Raw genomic sequence first — 21,278 nt, forward strand, 5'->3', positions numbered from 1 at the left:
CTAGCTGTCCCTGCTACAGAGTGTGTATTACTGGATTGATGATCTTGTATCTATAGCTTCATGATTGACCTTGAATATTCCACTCCTATCCCACTTTCTCATCTTTCAGAGGAATATAAGCTGTCTCATCTTTAGGAGTTCCCATTCTATCATGTATGACAGTTGGAAAATATATTCGTATTTTTCAATGAATCTAAAATAAAGTATATCGTGTCTAATGACCACATAAAAACATGATGAACATGGTATATTAGTAGTCGATTTCTTGCATTGAAATTTTAACTTGTTCAATAATTTAAAATTTTGGAAGCGAAAAACATACCTCTTGGCTTGCGTCCAGCTTCCATATCGTTGGATTGCTTTTAATTTGTGCTCATTGATTTGAAGTACTTGGGATGTGGCATACCTAATTTGTCCACTCGGTATCTGCCTTTTGCTTCAATTGGTAAGTCTTCTACCCTGCAAAACAAAAAATTCTCATTTTTGTCAATAGCATAGTTAGCTAATGCATCTGCAACACTATTCCCTTCTCGATAAATATGCCTGATTTCCTCTATTTGATTTATTTGTCTCATGATCTGTTCCCACCATTCTCTTAATTTCCACATAGAGCAGATACGGTTTTGTATTATTTGACAGAGTGCTGTAGAATCCAATTCTACGATTATTCTGTTGATCCCTTTACTTTCACAGTCTTAATCCGTCTAGTAGTGCCCAGCCTTCTGCCTCCATATTAGTGCCTTCAGGGTATCCATTGGAGAAGGCAAAATCATCACATGTTGCGCATTTCTTACTATTCCTCCTCCTGCTGCTTTCCCATAATTTCCTTTTGATGCGCCATCTACATTAAGTTTATATATTGATCCCTGAAGTGGCCTCCAGGAAATGAGTACAATATTATGTTTGCATTCCAGTGGTCCCGGGTCTATGTTCCAGTTTAGCAGGCTTTGAACATCTTTTTTTTCTGTGATCTTTGTGGGTGTACTGATGTGTTCAATATTTTTTATCCACGCTTGTATCTTATGCGTGATAGACCAATATCCTTTATCTCCATTTTCCCATTTCCTTAGATTTCTTTTCTTCCATATTTCCCATAGGAGTAGAAGGCATGAACATTTCCTTAAGATAGAGGCTTTACTCTCTTTGGATGCAGGCCTCATTATGCTCATTAACCATTCCTTCGGTAACGAATGGAAGGTTTGCGTCACATTCCACTTCTGCATTAGCCACTTCCAAAGGTGTCTCGCCCAATCCCCTTGAAAAAATAGATGGTCTCGATCCTCAATGTGAGGATTTCTTGGACAACAAGAACATTTCGATACAAGATGGACACCAATTTTTTGTATTTTTGTGTCCACTGGTAATACATTATTGAAAAATCTCCACATAAAAAACTTGATCTTAGTAGGTATCCTAGTTTTCCATACTATTGTGTTTAGGATGTTTTGGGGCTTTTTGCTGCGAAAATGCTGCCATGTTGGGTTTGCAGTGAATTCTCCATGTGTAGTAAGAGTCCAAATTGCTGAATCCGAAACATTTGATAATTTATATTCCTTATTTCTCATTCGTGTGATAATCTGTTCAGGAACCCCGTCATGTCGAAGATATCAAATGTTTCGGATTCAGCAATTTGGACTCTTACTACACATGGAGAATTCACTACAAAGTCAGCATGGCAGCATTTTCGCAGCAGAAAACCCCAAAACATCCTAAACACAATAGTATGGAAAACTAGGATACCTATCTATCTATCTATCTATCTGTCTGTTTGTCTGTCTATCTGTCTGTCTATCTATCTGTCTGTTTGTCTGTCTATCTATCTGTCTATCTATCTGTCTGTTTGTCTGTCTATCTATATGTCTGTCTATCTATCTGTCTATCTATCTATCTGTCTATCTGTCTGTCTATCTGTCTGTCTATCTGTCTGTCTATCTGTCTGTCCATCTGTCTGTCTGTCTGTCTGTCCATCTGTTTGTCCATCTGTATGTCCATCTGTCTGTCTATCTATATGTCTATCTATCTGTCTATCTGTCTGTCTTTCTATCTGTCTATCGATCTATCTATCGATCTGTCTGTCGATTTGTGTGTCTATCTATCTATCTATCTATCTTTTTTTTTGTTATAAATTCTTCATTGATATAAATGTGAGGATACATTGTTCAAGATGCCCTACGATCATGCATGATTGATAGAATATTGCTGTGACCGGTAGATTTTGAAATTTGAACCATATGCATGCTTGGTCATTCTCGTTGAGGGGAATTTGCATTGGCTTCCTCCATGCTTTTTGTTTTTCTTCTTCAATGCCTCCTTGTATGAACTTGTTCTGGGGATTTTATCTTCTGCGTGTAGCTTATTTGCTTGGTGATATCTTTCTTATCATGAAGTGTATTGAAGGTGGTGAGTGTTTGATACATTGACCATGCTGCCGATAGTGCGGTACTTCTTCTCGTTCTCCCCTTTGCTATTTTGGTATCTTGTTGCCTTTGCACTTGCAGCTCTGTCGGGATGCACGTTCCTGCTGTGGTTTAATCCTGTGAATCTGTCATTTACACCAAAAAGATGATTATGTAATTATAAAGATGTATATGTTGATCATGCAACAGAGAATTTGGAAGATAGTCTATATGGGAAAAATATTTTTTTTCATGAAGATTCTCATAGCTCTTTATTTGATTGTAATGTTTAAATGACCCTACTTTACATCCATATACAAAAGTTTTAATGCAGACTTTACATCCATATACAATGTATTCTCATAGCTCTTAGTTTTCGTCTCAATTTTATATATTAGATTAGATTTTTGTTTATATATTATATATAAAGTCTCTAAGAATAAATTATATAGATAAGTATCTTATTTGAGTCTTATTCATCCCGGTTCCTTATAATAGCATTTCCATGTCCCAAACAGCGTTACTTAAAGCAAGGCGCTTGCGCTTTTCTTATTACTTGTTCGTTTATTCTCTTCTCTATTAAACTAACCACCTGAGCCAATCTCGATAAAAAAAAATGCATTCTATTGTTATTCAAAAATTACTGAGTACGAACGCACATCTGGGCCGTCGGGTAGCTGCTCATCATTTCAAAGTCTATATCTGTGGTTCAAGAAATGGAATTGCTATTCTCGATTCAGACAAGACACTGATTTGTTTACGAAACGCTTGTCATTTTATAGGATCTCCCATTCGTCAAAAAGGCCGTTCCTTCTTTTTAAAGACCCATCATTTATTTAAAGATGAGATAATAGAACAAATGGCGACGAACTGTATCAATGATTCTCAATGGAGGATCGGGAGTTTTTTGACCAATTGTTCAAGTCAAAAAAAAATCCGTTCGAGAAACAAGAAGATAAATTTCGGGTCGAACCAACAACCAGATTGTGTAGTTATTATGGATGCAGATAGAAAGTCTTCGGTCATACTGGAAGCTGATCGATCACAAATACCTATTGCATCTTCAGTGGATTCTACGGAATTCTGTTTACTCACTTTAAATTGAGTATCCGTTTCCCTCCTTTTCCTGCTAGGATTGGAAATCTTGTATTTTACATATCCATACCATCGAGTCCTTGGGTTCCGAAATCGTGTAATGTAAAAAGAAGTGCTTCGAATCATTGCTATTTGACTCGGACCTGTTCTGAAAAAGTCGAGATATTTCGAATTTTTTGTTGACACGGACAAAGTAAGGCAAAACCTTTAAAATGATTTCAATATTGGACCTTAGACATATAATAGTTACAAATTGAATCTCTTTAGAAAGAAGATCCTTTGTCTCATGGTAGCCTGCTCTAGTCCCCTTACGAAACTTTCGTTATTGGGTTAGCCATACACTTCACATGTTTCTAGCGATTTACATGGCATCATCAAATGATAAAGTCTTGGATAAGAATCTACAACGCACTAGAACGCCCTTGTTGACGATCCTTCACTCCGACAGCATCTAGGGTTCCTCGAACAATGTGATATCTCACACCGGGTAAATCCTTAACCCTTCCTCCTCTTACTAATACTACAGAATTTTCATATTCCATCTTATTTTCAGGAAATAGCTGGACACAATCATAATCACAGTGGTCATGACTGAAACCTATGCTTCCAGTGACACAACAGATCCGTTACCAATTAGCTGCACATAGTATACTCCTGTTTCCCCAAAGCCAGTTCCAAATACAGCTGAATTGGATGAGAGTTAGCATCAATCGCCTGGGGAGTGAATTGGATATATGATGATAGCAGAACTGTATTGCTTAGCTCTTGTGCGGCTTTGATATGCTGCCCTCAGATATGATCAATAGTATCTTGTGCTTCAGCTTCTTGTTGGCTATAAAGTTTTTGTTTTTTGCTGTTTTGGGCTTTGCATGCATTTCTTTTGATGCCATTGCTTCTGGATTTTTGGTGTTTTGGGCTTTTCCTGCATTTCTTTTGATGCTAGTGCTTCTGGATTTTTGGTGTTTTGTGCTTTTCATGCATCTCTTTTGATGACATTGCTTCTAAATTATTGAACTCTGTTCGATCACGTGAATTATTCATTTCTCCCCATTTGATGTATTGGTTTCCCCGGTCGCCTTCAGCTGCATTGATTAAAGACTCTACGGATACAAGCTTACATTATATGTAGCTGACGATATAGGACCTGGTGTATCATGCTGAAAACTAGGGCAGTTATTTCCATAATGGTCATGAAAGAGTCCAATGTTCTCCCTTATCTTCTATGGAATATTAGCTCATCAAGGATAGTAAGGATACTTTCTTGTGTATGTATGGATAGTTTAAATTCAGAATTATGATCATGGATGCATTAGAATGTCATGATGCATATGCAATATTACTGGATGCGTGTGTTTTCAAATTATGATGCAATACTAGATATTAGGAATTAATATCATGCAGATACTGTATGTAAGGTGATTCGATTAAGGAAAGTGTGCACCTGATTCGCTTGTTTCCAGACTCAGCTTATCTCAACATGGTGTCTAGGAATGATCTTGCTGGTATGTACTTCAAATTTGCAGTGTTCAACAATTGCACTTTCTATCTTCATGTCTTCCCTTGCTCTCGCTGTATGTGCTTCCGAATTTTAAGATAGGGCATCCCTAGACGATCTGTCCTTAATTTCCCACGAACCATTGTGGGCAAGTCCGCTTCCTTGCAAAAAACTTGTTGTTCTTTCTGAACTAAAGCATGGTTAGCAAGAGCATCTACAACAGAATTACCTTCGCGAAAAATATGTGAGATATGTTTAATTCGATGCATGTGTTAGGATTTTATTCCACCAATTTTTCAGTTTCCATATATTGCATTTCTGTGAATTGATCATATCACACATTGCTTTTGAATCTGATTCCACCCAAATCTCATGAAAGCCAAATTGTTCACATAACTCAAGTCCATCCAATAGTGCCCTACATTCGGCTACCATGTTGGTTCCTAGATCATATAAATTTGAAAAAGAAAAATTTAAATTTCCCCTTTGATCTCTAAGTATGCCCCCTCCTGATGATAATCCTGGATTACCTTTAGAAGTACCATCTATATTCAATTTAAATTTTGAAGATGGGGGTGTTACCCAACGAATAATTTGAGTCATGTAAATGTACAACGTATGTCCGAATGTAAAATTCCAATTGCATAGTCCTCTCCATTCAGTGGGAGATGTTATTTTGGTAGGGGTGATATTATGTTTAGTCAGTCTCATCATATTGGTTACCGCATGAATAATAGTTTGGTCATTGACAGTCATACCTTCCGATTTTCTTTTATTTCGATATTTCCATATTTCCCATAGCATGAACACAAATGAAATTTTTTTTAAACAATATGCTTTGCCTTCCTTGGCCTTTGTTTTCAGGAAGGATTCTAACAATTGCGTAAATGATAAATTGTACCTGTGAGGTATATCCCATTTTGCTAGGAACCACTTCCATACCGCTATCGCAAATTCACCACGAAAGAATAAGTGTTCCATGTCTTCCATCTGTGGACTTTTAAGACAGCATACACATTTAGAAGCAATTTGTATTCCAATAGCTTTTACATTCCTGTCCAGTGGTAAAATATTTTTTAGTAATCGCCACATGAAAAATTGTATTTTCGTGGGAATTCTCATCTTCCAAACAGCAGCAAAAATGTGAATTTTGGGTTGTTTGGCCCTAAAATATTCCCATGCAGATTTAGTTGTGAAATTTAAATGGGTAGTCAATGTCCAAATGGGTTGGTCAGGATGATTAGAAATATGTATATTTTTCTGCTTAATTTGTGATATTATGGTGTCCTCAACTCCGTCTCGCCGAAGGTATTGATCCCATTGATGATCTAACAAATCCTTAACCCTTATATTTTGATCCCGAATCTGGATGTTTGGAAGATTTCCTAGACATCCAAGTCCTGTCCAATTTTTTTGCCACACCAAAACTTCTCCTTCGCCTATAGACCACTGAATGACGTCATTCATTTCCTCCCAGCTTTCTATGAGGTTCTGAATACGTTTTGGTACGTATCGAGTAGATATCATTGAGTCCAGTTTTCCAAACTTTTCTCTAATCAATGATGCCCATAAGGTATCTTTCGTATGAAAAGACCATGCCCTTTTCATTCGAAGAATTTTTATGGTTTCTGCTAGGGTTCTAATTCCTAGCCCACTCTCATCTAGAGGGTAGCAAACATTTTTCCACAATGTCCAATGATATTTTTTGTTGCCATCATTGTTAGACCATAGAAAATTTGCCATGATTTTGTGTATAGAATCTATAATTTTCATGGGGGCATCAAGAATAGCTAATGTATGAATGGGAATGCTGTTCAATACATGATTGATTAAAATAACTTTCCCACCTGGAGATAAAACTTTATCTTGCCATCCGTCCAGTTTCCTGAGAATTTTTTCCAAAAGATGATCAAAATAAATAGCTTTGGTTTGTCCTATGAATATAGGGCAACCTAAGTACAAAAAAGGAAGTGTGCCCGCATTAAAGTTTGTAATTTTTGCTATTTTTATTTTTTGAACTAAGGGAGTTTTTTCAGCAATATAGAAAGCACTCTTATCTCTATTAACTTTCTGTCCAGACAATATTTCATATTCATCTATTAATTTCATCAAATTTTGTAAAGACGATTTCTTTCCATTTAAAAATATAATTGTATCATCTGCAAACAAGCAATGTGATATTATAGGGGCTCCATGTTTCGTGTAATACGTTCCGATGGAAGATGCGATAATTCTAGAGTGCAGGTTTCGACTCAAGACTTCTTGCGGTAATATGAACAAGCTCGGTGATATTGGATTGCCTTGTCTAAGGCCTCTTGTTCCTTGGAAAAAAGGTGTGGAGTTTCCATCTACTAGAATGGAAAAATTATTCATTTCAACACATGCTTTTATCATATCTATCCATTCTGAGTTAAAGCCAAAACGTTGTAAAACTGAAATAAGAAATGGCCATTCGATCCTGTCATATGCCTTTTCCATATCGAGCTTAATGATAACATTTTGGCCCGGAACTTTATGGTTAAGAGATTGTGAAACTTCATGTACCAGGTTAACACTCTCATAGATATTTCTTCCTTGAACAAAACCAAATTATTCCTTGGAAATAAGTTTTGGTAGTACTGAACTTAATCGTTGGTTCAATATTTTGGATATAATTTTGTAAGTGACATTGCAAAAACTTATAGGGCGCATTTCAGAGAATGATGATGGAGTTTGTTTTTTCGGTATCAATGCTATGAATGTTGCTTTCCAAGCTTTAGGTAATATCTTTTTTTCAAAAAAGCTCTGGATGGCAGCATAAACATCTCGTTTAATTATCTCCCAGAAAAATGTAAAAAACGTACAGTAAAGCCATCTGGTCCTGGTGCACTATCAAAATGCATGGATTTTAAGGCGTTCTCAATTTCTTGTGGATTGGGCTGGCTACACAATCTTTGGTTACCTCCTTCATGTACTCCTATTGGTATAACCTCTAGGAGTTCTTGATTAAGTGGAGAAAATTGTGATGTTAATAATGTTTTGTAATATTGCACGGCCTCTAATTCCATAGCTTTCTGATTGTTGCCATGTTTTGTTCTCATGGTGGTATAATAATCTAGCTTTGAACGTTGGTTTACATTCGAATGAAAATATTTGGTATTTTTATCGCCTACTTGCATCCATTTTTTATTTGCCTTTTGTTTAAGAAACATTAGATATTGTTCTTCCTTTTGGAGGAGCTCTTGTTTTAGTAAAGATAATTCTCTATCTTTACTATCATCCCATTGATCTTGTAGGTCATTTTCTAGTGTGTCAATTCTCTTTTTCATTTTGTCCCTTTCAGTATAGATATTTCCAAACACTTCCTTATTCCAAGTTTTAAGTACTGCCTTAAGATTTCTTAGTTTGTTGCTAAGATTTATCATGGGATCATTGTGATGAATTAGATCCCAGGACTTTTTAACTAAGTCAAGCAATTGTGGATGTTTAGTCCACATCGCTTGGAATCTAAAAGGTGGATGCCTTACTATTTGAGCAGGTTGTTGAAAGGAAATGATCATTGGTGAGTGATCTGATAATCTACGAGGCAAGTATTTGATAACAAAGTTGTAGTGAAGCAGGGATCTGTCATTCATCAAGACCCTATCTAGTCTTTCATAAATTCATTTTGGACCTCTTCGTCCGTTACACCAGGATAAAGGATTTCCTTCATGAATAGGTTCTGATAATGCTAATTTCATATCGTTCATGTTTGGTTCTTGCCCTCCTTGCTTTTCAGAGCAATTTCGAATTGCATTGAAATCTCCTCCCACAATCCATGGCAGATTAGATGTATGAATATTTTGATATAAGCTGTCCCATAATGCATTCCTTTGCTCTTTAAAATATGATGCATAAATGAAAGTTATCAAGAAGGCTTTAGCCTCAAAGATAATTTAAGCTGTTATGCTTTGAGAGCATTCATGAAGTCGTCTGAAGGTAATGTGTTTGTCCCATAAGATCCATATTTTTCCTCGATGTTGGGCATAACATCCTTGGAGACCAAATTTCATTTTATATCGATCAATCTTGCTTTGGGCAGTCATCGGTTCTAATATGCCTATAATGTTAACTTTATACTTCCTTATTAGTTCTTTTATCCTCGTCCCTGTTTCGGCTTTTGCAATGCCTCTACAATTCCATATTAGTGCATTAAACATTAATCACTATTATGGATGAGCCTCATACTCTCTAAGGGGCTTTTGCTCTGAACTGAGTGAACAGAACCGAGGCTATGGTTATAGACTTTTCCATTTAGATTCAACTGTGTGTGATAAACATGGAGTTTATCGGTGTTTCTTGTTTCATCATCAGAAGTTAAATTCTCTAAGAAGTCCTCTATGGTGTTAACGGGTGGATGTCGCAGGTTGTTTAGAGAATTTGATTTTGTAAATGGTTTATGAGTCACTATTGTTTTTGGGTTTTTGTGATGGTCTAGGTAATGTTTGCCATTGTCTAGACTTTGGGTACTCCATGCATCATCAGAGGACGGTGACATGCATAGTGTTGATGACATGATGTGTTGATGTTTTTGAATCTGTCCATCCATTGTTTTGTTTGTCACCTCATATAGTTTAGGGACACTTCCTTTGAAGTTAGTCAGTTTTGTATCTGGGTGTGATGCTTGTGCATTGAGTATAGTGGTACAGGTTCTAGTTGAGTTGGGAGAGATGATTGTGAGTTGCTCTAAGGGTTCAAGGATATCAAACTGATTGGTGGTGACTAGGTTATCGTTGAGGTTTGATGATGAATGTCGAGTGTGATAATAATTTCTTGTGGGAGAAGCTTTTTCTATTTCTACAGAATTCGATATACCCTTCCGTCTCCATTCAAATTTTCCAGACTCTATCACGTGTCTAGGTTTATCAGATCCTACTGGTTGGTGGTATTTTGTTTGTAAGTTATTGTAGTTACTATGGTTGGCTATGTGTGTTTGTTGCCTAGTTTTGAACTTCTTTCGGCATGTATCCTGTTGGTGTCCAATCATTAGACATTGTGCACAAAATAGGGGTTGCCTTTCCACGATGACTTTCTGTTTAATGATCTCCTTAGAACCATTTTGAATAAAAATATATTCAGGAATTTTTTTGTGAAATATCTACTTCTACACATGGTCTTGCATATCCTGGTCTTGTAAATTTGCTGACGCCTTCATCAGTCCCAATAAAAGTTTTGATCATGGAGGCAATGGATTTAAAGGGTTCTGGATTAAAAAATTGGTGTCAAAGACCTGGGAAACCCACCCATAAGGGAATAAGATTTGATTTTTTTTCTGATGAAAAGTCTGGAGTCCATCGAAATGTTCTCATAGTCACCTTGTCCATTTTCCATATGTTTTTGCTCCAAGCACTTTTAAAATCGTTTGGATTCTGAAATTGTATGAGGACATGTCTTTCATCCAAAACTGTCACTATAAAGTTATTTTGAAAGATATTTGTTTGTTCAAGTTGTGCAATAATAAAATAAACACCTGGCCTTCCATATGTAAATTTACCTACAAGCGTGTTTTGAAAAGGTTGTGCCATTTGGATGATTTCCTCATCTGAAAATGTAATAAGTTTAATTCCATCACGCATGGAATAATTCCGCGCAGATATTGAATGAGTAAATTTTGGAATGAATTCAATTTTTTGTGAAGAGCATGTTGGCGTGATAGTGTTTTTTTCGTCCATATATGTTGACGAGTTTGCCAAGAGAGCGTCTTTAAAGGATCTCTTCAAATTTTGCTCAGGTTTTTGTGGCCTTTTAACTGATTTTCCTATAGTTGGGGTATCCGATTTGGATTCTGAAGTTTGATTTGAAGGTATTACTGAACTGTGGGGATTCGAGATCAGATCTTGGAAGTCAGGTCTTTGTTCTGATAATTGGTGTTTTTTTGTTTTCTTTACCAATTTCCAAGCTATATGTTTAATTTTGAATGGAAATGGGGTAAATAATTTAGAACACGTTTTGTGTCGTGTAACATGTCGACTATGATTTAACTGCTTTCTAGTCCTCAAAGGTGTTAATCTTCTGCTGTGATGATTGTTTTGGAGCTGAATCAATTGAGAAGCAGTTTGTGTGTTCAATGGCTGGTTACCTTTATCATTGCTCCAACATTCACTATTGTCCATTTCGCACAAAATTCCATCAACAGCTGTAGGGTGACCATAACTGATCTTATCTTCTTGATTTATATTATGGCTTGTCCCAATTATATTTTCCTTCTCGATCTTTTGTTGAGAGGAACTATCCAACTCCATTTCAGTTTCGATTTTACTGTACCTTGGCCTAAGATTGTCTTGCGCATCTATATATGTCATCTTTATCCCTGTACTTCTACTTCTTCCATTCTCTCCTCCTTGCAAAAGTTTAGGTTTTTGTGTCTGTATCATAAGTTGCCATAGCGGTGCAAAATGGCATGTTCCTGAAACCATCACCTCTTCTATTTCACTTTCCATAATGTTCCATAAAAGGCCTGTCCATTCAATACGAATTGGTCTTCTTTCTTGTATCCATTTTGCTGCTATTCCGAAAATTCCTGAATTCTCAATTTTGAATTTACCTCCTAAAGTGTGCCAATGTTGGAGAAGATTTCTGAGTAATCGAGAAACAGTTATCCAGTCATCACTTTGAGGAATAATGGTTTCAGATTTGCTATTGTGGAATTTTTCCTTTTTCCAATCAATTCCAATTGCTCTAGCCAGGTCTGGTCGGCTCATGGATATCCTGGCATTATCAATCCAGCTTTTCCTTTTGGATGGTATGTAATACACAAATAATTGTGTTATCAAATCCTTTCTTAGTGGAATATCTAGGTCAACTGTGAGAATATTCCATATTCCTAATTCTTGCAAGATTGCTTTATATGGAATGAAATCAAGGTCATTGGAAAGCTTAAATTTGGAGAATTCGAGTATCTCGTCAAGTTGCAGATGACGAGATTCAAATTCTTGATGTTGTTGCTTGGAAATAGATCTAGGTTGAGACACCAAGTCCTGTGGTGTGTTCAATGTGACAAGATGAGATGTCATAGACATATTGCCTTCCACTTGATGATGTTTCCTTTTGTTTTCGGTGTTTTGCCCTCTTTTTTTTTTGTCGTCCTAGTGTTTCTCTCCCTCTCTTGAATGATACTTCTAGGTATATAGCTAATAGTATTTCCCCTAGTTGGATTTTTTTCTGGTTTTGTGTCTATCGTGTTTTGGATGTTATGTTTCGTGTGATCTAGTTATGTTTAAAGAATCCAGAATTGGATATGCATGATAGTACCCAAAGACAGTAAGTTCTAAAAATGTGTACTACACAACTATTTTAGTATCAAATAAAGATATGGAAAAGAAACATCAATATATGAAGCAATACTAACTAAAGCATAAATTTATATTCTTGATAAATGTGATCATACCTGGGAGAATACCTGATAATGTAGCTGAATAACAGGTTTGATGGGTTCGACTTCCAGCTAGAAATAATATGATCTGCTTAGATTGCCTCCGTTATCCTCCACAGTCCTCTTCTTCCACTTGGATACTCTCTGCTAGGCGTCAACTGATTTCCTTTGCTTCCCCTTGTTGTGCGCTGTCTAAGCTCCGTCGTTCAGCCTTCCTCTTACTTCCCTCCTCGTCCTCGACCCTCCTTCTCCCCCCTTCACCTCTGCCTCTTCCCCCTTTCTCCCTCCCCCTTCTTCTTCGTCCCTCTCTTTCCCTCCTTAACCCTCTTCTCCCTCCTCACTCCTTCATCCTCGTCCCTCCCTCTCCCTCCATTACTCAAGCCCCTTCCTCTCTTCTCTCCCTTTCTCCATCACCCTCGCCCCTCCCTTCCTCTTCCCATGACCACACACTCCCTCGCCCCTCCCTTCCTCCTCCCGTGGCTGCACCTTCCCCCGCCCCACCCTTCCCTCTCCCACGACCTTACCCTCCCTCGCCCCTCCCTTCCTCCTCCTGCGGCCGCACCTTCCCCCGCCCCACCCTTCCCTCTTCCCACGACCACACCCTCCCTCGCCCCTCCCTTCCTCCTCCCGCGGCCGCACCTTCCCCCGCACCACCCTTCCCTCTCCCACGACCGATGTATCTATCTATCTATCTATCTATCTATCGATCTATCTATCTATCTATCTATCTATCTACCTATCTATCTAATCTATCTATCTATCTATCTATCTGTCTGTCTATTTATCTATCTGTCTGTCTATCTATCTATCTATCTATCTATCCATCTATCTATCTATCTATCTATCTATCTATCGATCTATCTATCTGCCTATATCTATCTATATGCCTATCGCTATCTATCTGTCTATCTATCTGTCTGTCTATCTATCTGTCTATCTATCTATCTATCTAATCTATCTATGTATCTCTCTGTCTATCTATCTGTCTATCTATCTATCTATCTATCTATCTATCTATCTATCTATCTATCGATCTATCTATCTGCCTATATCTATCTATATGCCTATCGCTATCTATCTGTCTATCTATCTGTGTGTCTATCTGTCTGTCTATCTATCTGTCTATCTATCTTATCTATCTATGTATCTCTCTGTCTATCTATCTGTCTATCTATCTATCTATCTATCTATCTATCTATCTATCTATCTATCTATCGATCTATCTATCTATCTATCTATCTATCTATCTATCTATCTATCTATCTATCTATCTGTCTATCTGTCTATCTATCTATCTATCTATCTATCTTTTTTTTTTTTTTTTTAAAGCAAATTTCATCAAATATAAAAATTTGTACATCAGTTTGTTGGAGCTGACCAGATGTCAAGCACCTGAGAGAGATGGGATAGAAAATCAAAAAATATTTGGCAGCATCTCCCCTGTTTCTTTTCCCTTCAGCTAAAACCAAAGTAGAGTAATCTAATCATTTTCCTTGTCAGATTTTCCTTCCTCATTTTGTTGATGTTTGGGTTCATTTGTTGGCTGTCACGTTCTTTTCCTGTTGTCTTCTCTCGTATGTCGTGGTTGTTCCCTATGGTTCGTATTTAAAGTGTATTCGATCACCGCGGATGCTTGGACTCAACCAAATCTTCTTGGGACGTTGCGGTGCTGTAATTCTTACCTATTTCTGGAATTATCAAGCTATGTCTCAAGGCTAACCTTGAACTTTAATAAAATTTTGGTTAGTTCATAAACAAGAATATAGATAAGAAAATTTAAAATCTTTAAGATGCAAGATAGGTATCCCATTTTTTAATTTTGGTTTTCTTAAAGAAATTATAGTATCATTTAATTATGTTATCATTTCTAAAAGAAATGCTAACATAATAAGTTTACATCAATATATGATTTATGTGCTGAAATCTGAGATAAAAATAGTTTCTCCATGCCTTCAGGATCAATACAAACCACCTCCACTGGTCTCCTAGGGTACAATGATATGTTGATGCACTACCCTTAAAGATGTGTCGCTCTTTCTTCTTTGATTTGGCCCAACACTATCCGGTGGTGATGGGGATTAGCATCACATTCCTCGGGAGATCGAGAATCTTCATACGATGGTTTCAACACTTTTCTGAAAATAATCCACAAACCGTTGTACATTTCCCTCATTGTCATCTTTTGATACTTGTACTGATTCCTGCTGTTTTTTATTGGTGCAAACTTTCAAGCTTTTTGTAGAAAAGTTTATCCATTTGTTGTTGTCTGCTTGTTGTCTTGATCTTTCTTGATCATAGCTGAATATAATTCCAAATCAAGTTCGGCTTTGAGTTTGATTTGTTGTTGTTTCCTTGTTGTTCTGTCCTTTCTTGACCGCAATTGAATATCTTTCAATATTGACTTTGACTGTGAAGTATTGTTTCCAAGTCATTTGGTTTGCCTTTGTTGATTGCTTGAACGCTTATGGTGAGACCTCGTTGTTGGCTCCTCTCTCCCCCCCGACTTTGGTATTGGTTCTCCTGGTCACTTCCGGATAGGTGGGTTGCATCATTGAGTACTTAGCTAGTAACTTCTTGAGAAGATGCATCAAAAAATCCTCGGTCCTAATAAACCAAAGGTGGAAGTAGCTTCCATGTCCAAAAAGGTTTTCAATCCCCCCCGACTATCTATCTATCTATCTATCTATCTATCTATCTATCTATCTATCTATCTATCTATCTATCTATCTATCTATCTATCTGTCTGTCTATCTATCTATCTATCTATCTATCTATCTATCTATTTATCTATCTATCGATCGATCTATCTATCTATCTATCTATCTATCTATCTATCTATCTATCTATCTATCTATCTATCTATCTATCTATCTATCTATCTATCTATCTATCTATCTTTCTATCTATCTATCTTTTTTTTAACGCAATTTCATTGATATAAACGTTATAGTACATTGTTTATGTTTGCCCTTTGGGCCAAAATAAACACCATATACATAAGATTTCTGGGGTAGGTGTCTGTTGACTTGAGAATTCTGCAATCTTTTTTTCCTTTTTTTCCCAACTTTGCAGAGTTTTAACCAGCTTAGGAGATCAACGGTACTTCCTTTCTCCTCAAGGCCAATAAATCCTTATGTCGTCGTGCACTATATTTGTTCTCTGTATTTTTCTTCTGTTGATGTTGCGTCTGTCCCCATGTCTTCTTTTTGTATATCTCTTCATTTAGCTTTAATTCTTCCTCCCTCTTTTGCTTGCCACATTACAATTTGAAGATAGTACATATGTCTATCCCGCATTCTTCATGCCGTCTTCCATCTCTGCCTGAATTTCTCGTATGTTTACGTTGCTTCTATCACCATCTCTTCTCTTGGTTTGCTCTTCATCTAGATTTAATTCTCCCTCTATCTCTTACTGGTCACATTACAATCCAGCTAGTATGGATGTCTTAGCCGTATTCTTTATGTCGTCTCCCAATGTATTCAGTTATCTGCATCAAAATTACAAACTTGTGAAAAAGAGAGCTATCTTTCGCAGCTGTGGACAAATTATTCGCAAGTCCTTTTGCAAAATTTAACTAGGTTATGATATTAGTTCATGCCATTAAGTAATTTACGGAATAATAGATATATGAATTTTTAACACAGAATAGATCCATAGTTCACCTATGCTCTCTCAGGTATAGGCCTGTATTTTGTCAACCAATTGCTAGAGCATGATTTGAATCAAAGGAAAACTCATTTTGTACTTCTGTTCCCCCAACTTCAGTTCCAAAAACCAAATGTCTTTCAAGAAGGTTAGCGTATATCTTTGATGAATAACTGGGAATCCTGTTGATACTGATGAGAAGACCTTTGGCACCTTGAATAGCAATATTTTATACTTTCTTGTGTGTGTAAGCTCCTTCTCCCTGGTAACAGCAGTTTTATGGCATTTCTTTCATTTTTTTTTTCTTCTCTTTGCACCATACTTCAGTGCTCCTCTTCTCAGAGATAGCTTCATCACTTTTTATTTTTTTTTAACTTTAGCTTTCATTGACATGAGCGTGAAAATACATTGTTTTAGGAGAGTTTGGGACAACAACAACAAATATAATAAAGATTTTCATGGCTTCTTTGGATTGAAGGTTTTGTTTGTTGTCATTGTGTTGATGATTGTTGAACTTGGCCACTCTGTTTTTCTGTACTTGGGATGGTTGTGGCTGTCAAGATTTTTCTTAAGATTTTGAGGCTTGTTTTCTCGCTTCGACTTCATCTTTTTCAAGCTTTTTCTTGTTTGAGGACCGGTTCATTGGAGCATGTTGGAAAGTCTTCTTCTACATGGGCTTCTTTGGTTGGGTGTAAATATTTCTTCGTCTTTGATGAAGTTGAATTGTTTCCTTGTCTGCAAGTTCCTGCATTTGATAAAGAAAGATTTGAAGCTCATTCACTTTATACGATGAGACAATAGCACTCATTCAATCACAGTATGAGGAGAGAACTTACACAACTATTTATTTGTATTTGAAATTATGATAGGTTGAGATGAAAAAAAATCTGAGAAAATAGTAAATCACTATATCCAATTTAGTTCCAATATGAAATACGATGGTGACGTCCCCCAACTATCCCTGTGATTTCCATACTCCTTGAACTTCAAACCAAGACACAACTGAAGATTGGACATAACCACTATGGGAAAACCTGCGACTCGCAATTCATATGACACAACATGGATTGTGCCCGTTTACTGGATATAGTATACTCATGTACCCCCAAAGCTAGTTCCAGAGACAATTGAATTTGATGAGGGTTAGCATCAACCAACTTTAAAGGGAAAATGGATGTACTGATGATAAATGATCTTGAGCAGATTTATATGGCTTGAAGGTGTTGCCCTTTGTGTTTGAGATTTGATCAGCAGAATTTTTGTGTGATAGATATTGTTGTTCTCTGCCACTGTGTTTGTCTTCCAATTTTTGCTGTGTTGCTTTTTGGTCTTTTGATTCATTTTTTCCAATGTCTTTTTGTTTGCTCGTTGTGCTTCGTCCGCCGCCATCCAATGACTTTTCCTTTACCCCCAATTCTGGCGTATTGGTTCCCCCGATCGTCTTCAACTGCACTGATCAAAGACTCCACGGAAACAAGCTTACACTATAACCGGTAGACGATACAAAAATGTCGTATCAGCTTGAAAGACAAGGCAGATTATTCCACAATACTTATGAGAAGGCCCAATTGGTTTTGATTCTTGTCGTTGGGATATTTGATCAACAACGCTAGTGGGGATACGTCACATATGTGGAGTTTCAAAGCTCATCCATGAATATAAAATGATTGAATATATATAAAGATAATTGAAATAATGACATGCATCATAGAAATAAAATTGACCCTTTCGTGGAACGTGCGCACCTTGGTATGCCAAGTTATCGTGGGCCACCTTTGGTTGACACGCATCGTTGTGTAGAGGCTCGTATCATCATTCTACTTTAGCTATGTTGAAACAGAAGGAAGACTTTTTATACGCTTGACGTAGGGGATCCCCATCTGTTCCAGACGATAGCTGCGTCTTGCTGTGAGAGGTAGGTATGATAACCTGCAAAAAGTCTGATTTTCCTCTTGACGGATAGCGTGATTAGCTAAGGCATCAGCAATTGAGTTTCCTTCACGATAAACATGATTAAAGCAAGATAGTTTTGGTATATAAGGGTGCACTATTTTCCACCATGATTGGAGCTTCCAAGGCTTGCATACACGTGTATTTATGATTTGGCATAGAGCTGCAGAATCTGTTTCCACAATGATATTTTGAATTCCCATTTGATCACAAATTTTCATTCCATCTAGTAGAGCCCAACATTCAGCTTCCATATTTGTTATGGATGAATACTTATGCGAGAAAGCAAAAACCATAGCATGGTTGCAATCTCGTAAGATACCACCACCTGCACCAGCTCCTGGGTTGCCTTTGGATACCCCATCCACATTTAATTTATGCATGGGGCTAATGGGTGGCACCCAGTAAATAAATTTTACACTATGACTATACTCAACATGATCAATGGATAGCATCCAATTTAATAGCCCCGGTATCTCTCTCCTAGAAGTGATCTTTGTAGGCTTAATTATATATTCCATCATTTTAATCCATCTCCGTAAAGATTGAATAATAGACCAATATCCTCTATTACTATTCTCCCATTTTAGGCAATTCCTTTTCTTCCAAATCTCCCACAGTAAAAACATACACGAATATCGTTTAAGGATAACAGCTTTACTTTCTTTCGATGAACTTTGTAAAAAATATTGAATCCAATGTAGTAATGAGAAATCTGACCTGATTGGAGCTCCGCTCTGAACCTCTCCCGCCCTTCGTGCATGAGCAAAGCCGCCCAGCGCGGAAAAGCCTTAGCAAGCGGAGGCGCGACGAGCGTGAAGATGAAGACACTTTGAAAAAAAAGTGCTCTGAGTCTTCAATCTGTAGATTTCGTATACATCAAAGACACTTTGAGGCCATATGGATGCCAAGTTTCTTAACAGATGTATCCACAGGTAATGTATTTCTCAGCAATCGCCAAATAAAAAATTGAATCTTTGTGGGCATATTCATTTTCCACATCACCTCAGTTAAAGCATCTTTAGTTTTTTTTTTACGAAAATATTGCCACGCTGATGTAACGGTAAAGGCTCCATGTGTTGTAATACTCCAAATAGCTCTATCCCTCTCACTTGACAATGTAATATCTGAAATTACAGTATTTGAAAAACCACACTCCTCAAGATATTCTTCCCAATCTCGATGTAGAAAATTCTGTACCGATAAGATAGGGTCTGGACATATGATACCACGGAAATTAGCCAAACATCCCAAACCTGTCCAATTTGCTGACCATGCATTCAGATGACCTTGCCCAATATGCCATCCAATAACCTCACCAATTTCATGCCATACAGCTTTTAGGTTTTGAATTCTTTGAGGCAGCCTCTTATCTAAAGTATTCAAGTCCCAATTTCCAAATTTAACTCTTAGCAATCTAGTCCAAAGAGTATCCTTAGTATGAAAGTGCCACGCTCTTTTCATACGAAGACACTTCATAATCTCCTCAAGCTTATGAATCCCCAAACCATTCTCATCTTTAGGAAAGCAAATGTTTTCCCAAGATGTCCAATGACGTAGTTATTGTCCCTCAACATTGGACCATAAAAATTGTGCAAAAATCCTTTTAATAAATGTAAAAACTTTTTGAGGAAAGTCATAGACAGACAGATTATGAATGGGCATGCTATTCAGAACAAACTTTATTAATGTTAAAAGTCCTCCAGGTGACAAAAATTTACTTTTCCATCCTTCCGGTTTTCTTCGAATCTGCATTATAAGACTGTCAAAATATATAGACTTGACTTGACCGGTGAAAATAGGACAACCCAAATATTTAAATGGAAAGGAGCCTACTGGAATAGAGGTGTAGTCTTGAATTTCATTCTTCTTATGCTCAGGAAGCTTAGATGACATCTAAAATGCACTTTTTGTTTTGTTTATTTTTTGACCTGATGAATTCTCATATTTCTCTAATAATTTCATCATATTCCTCATAAAGGTTTTTTTTCCATTTAGAAAGATAATTCTATCGTCAGCAAATAGACAATGCGAGATAATTGGAGCTCCACGTTTGGTGAAATATATTCCCACTTGTCTATTAGCTAGACATTTGTTTATATTTCTACTAAGAATTTCTTCTGCTAAAATAAATAAGCTTGGAGAAATTGAATCACCTTGTCTAAGGCCTCGAGATGCTTCAAAGAAAGGGGAAGAATTACCATCTACCAACACTGAGAAAAAATTGTTTTCCATACATACACGAATCATTTGGATCCATGATTCACTAAAACAAAATTTTTCTAAGACAACAACTAGAAACATCCATTCCACACGATCATATGCTTTTTCCATATCCAATTTCAGGATTACATTATGTCCTGGTATTTTGTAGTTAATGGATTGGGTAAGTTCTGGAACTAAGCTAACACTTTCATGAATAGATCGTCCTTTTACGAAACCAAATTATTCCTCAGAAATTAGTTTGGGAAGTAAAGTGCTTAATCGCTGATTAAGTATTTTCCTGATAATTCGATACGATACATTACATAAACTGATTGGCCGAAGGTCGGAAAATAAATTGGGTGTAGAAATCTTTGGAATAAGAGCTAGGAATGTAGATTTCCATGATCTTGGTAGATATTTTGAAATGAAAAAATTCTGAATGGCTGCACAAACATCTACATGCACTATCTCCCAACAAAAGATAAAAAAACGTGGTGTGAAACCATCAAAGCCAGGAGCACTGTCAATATTCATTGTTTTCAATACATCAAAAATTGCTTCCTTAGATGGTAGATTACAAAGCATTTCATTATCTATAGGGGTAACATCGCATGGGATTACCTCAAATAGTGTGGTGTCCATAGATAAAGGTTGTGAGGTTAGTAACTGCTTGTAAAATTCAACTACTCCCTCTTCTAATTGCTTTGGATTATTGTTATAATGTGTACGTATCTGATTATAGTAGTCTATTTTTTACCTGGCCTTCACTATCGAGTGAAAATACTTTGTATTTTTATCCCCTTCTACGAGCCATTTTTTATTTGCCTTTTGTTTTAGAAACATTTCTCATTGTTCCTCTCTTTGAGCCAAATCTTTCTTTAATTGGATCCAAATATTGTGTTTGGTTTCATCCCAACAATTTAAAAGATCTATTTCCAACAAGTCAATTCGATTTTTCAATCTCTCTTTTTCTTTATAGATGTTTCCAAATGATATTTTATTCCATAGCTTCAAAACCATCTTTATAGATTTAAGTTTCATACTTAAATTCTCCATGGGTTCAACATGACTTACCTTATGCCAGTTATTCTCTACTAGTTCA

Source organism: Wolffia australiana, chromosome 20, assembly GCF_029677425.1.
Source record: "Wolffia australiana isolate 7733 chromosome 20, ASM2967742v1".
In the NCBI taxonomy this organism is placed as follows: Eukaryota; Viridiplantae; Streptophyta; class Magnoliopsida; order Alismatales; family Araceae; genus Wolffia; species Wolffia australiana.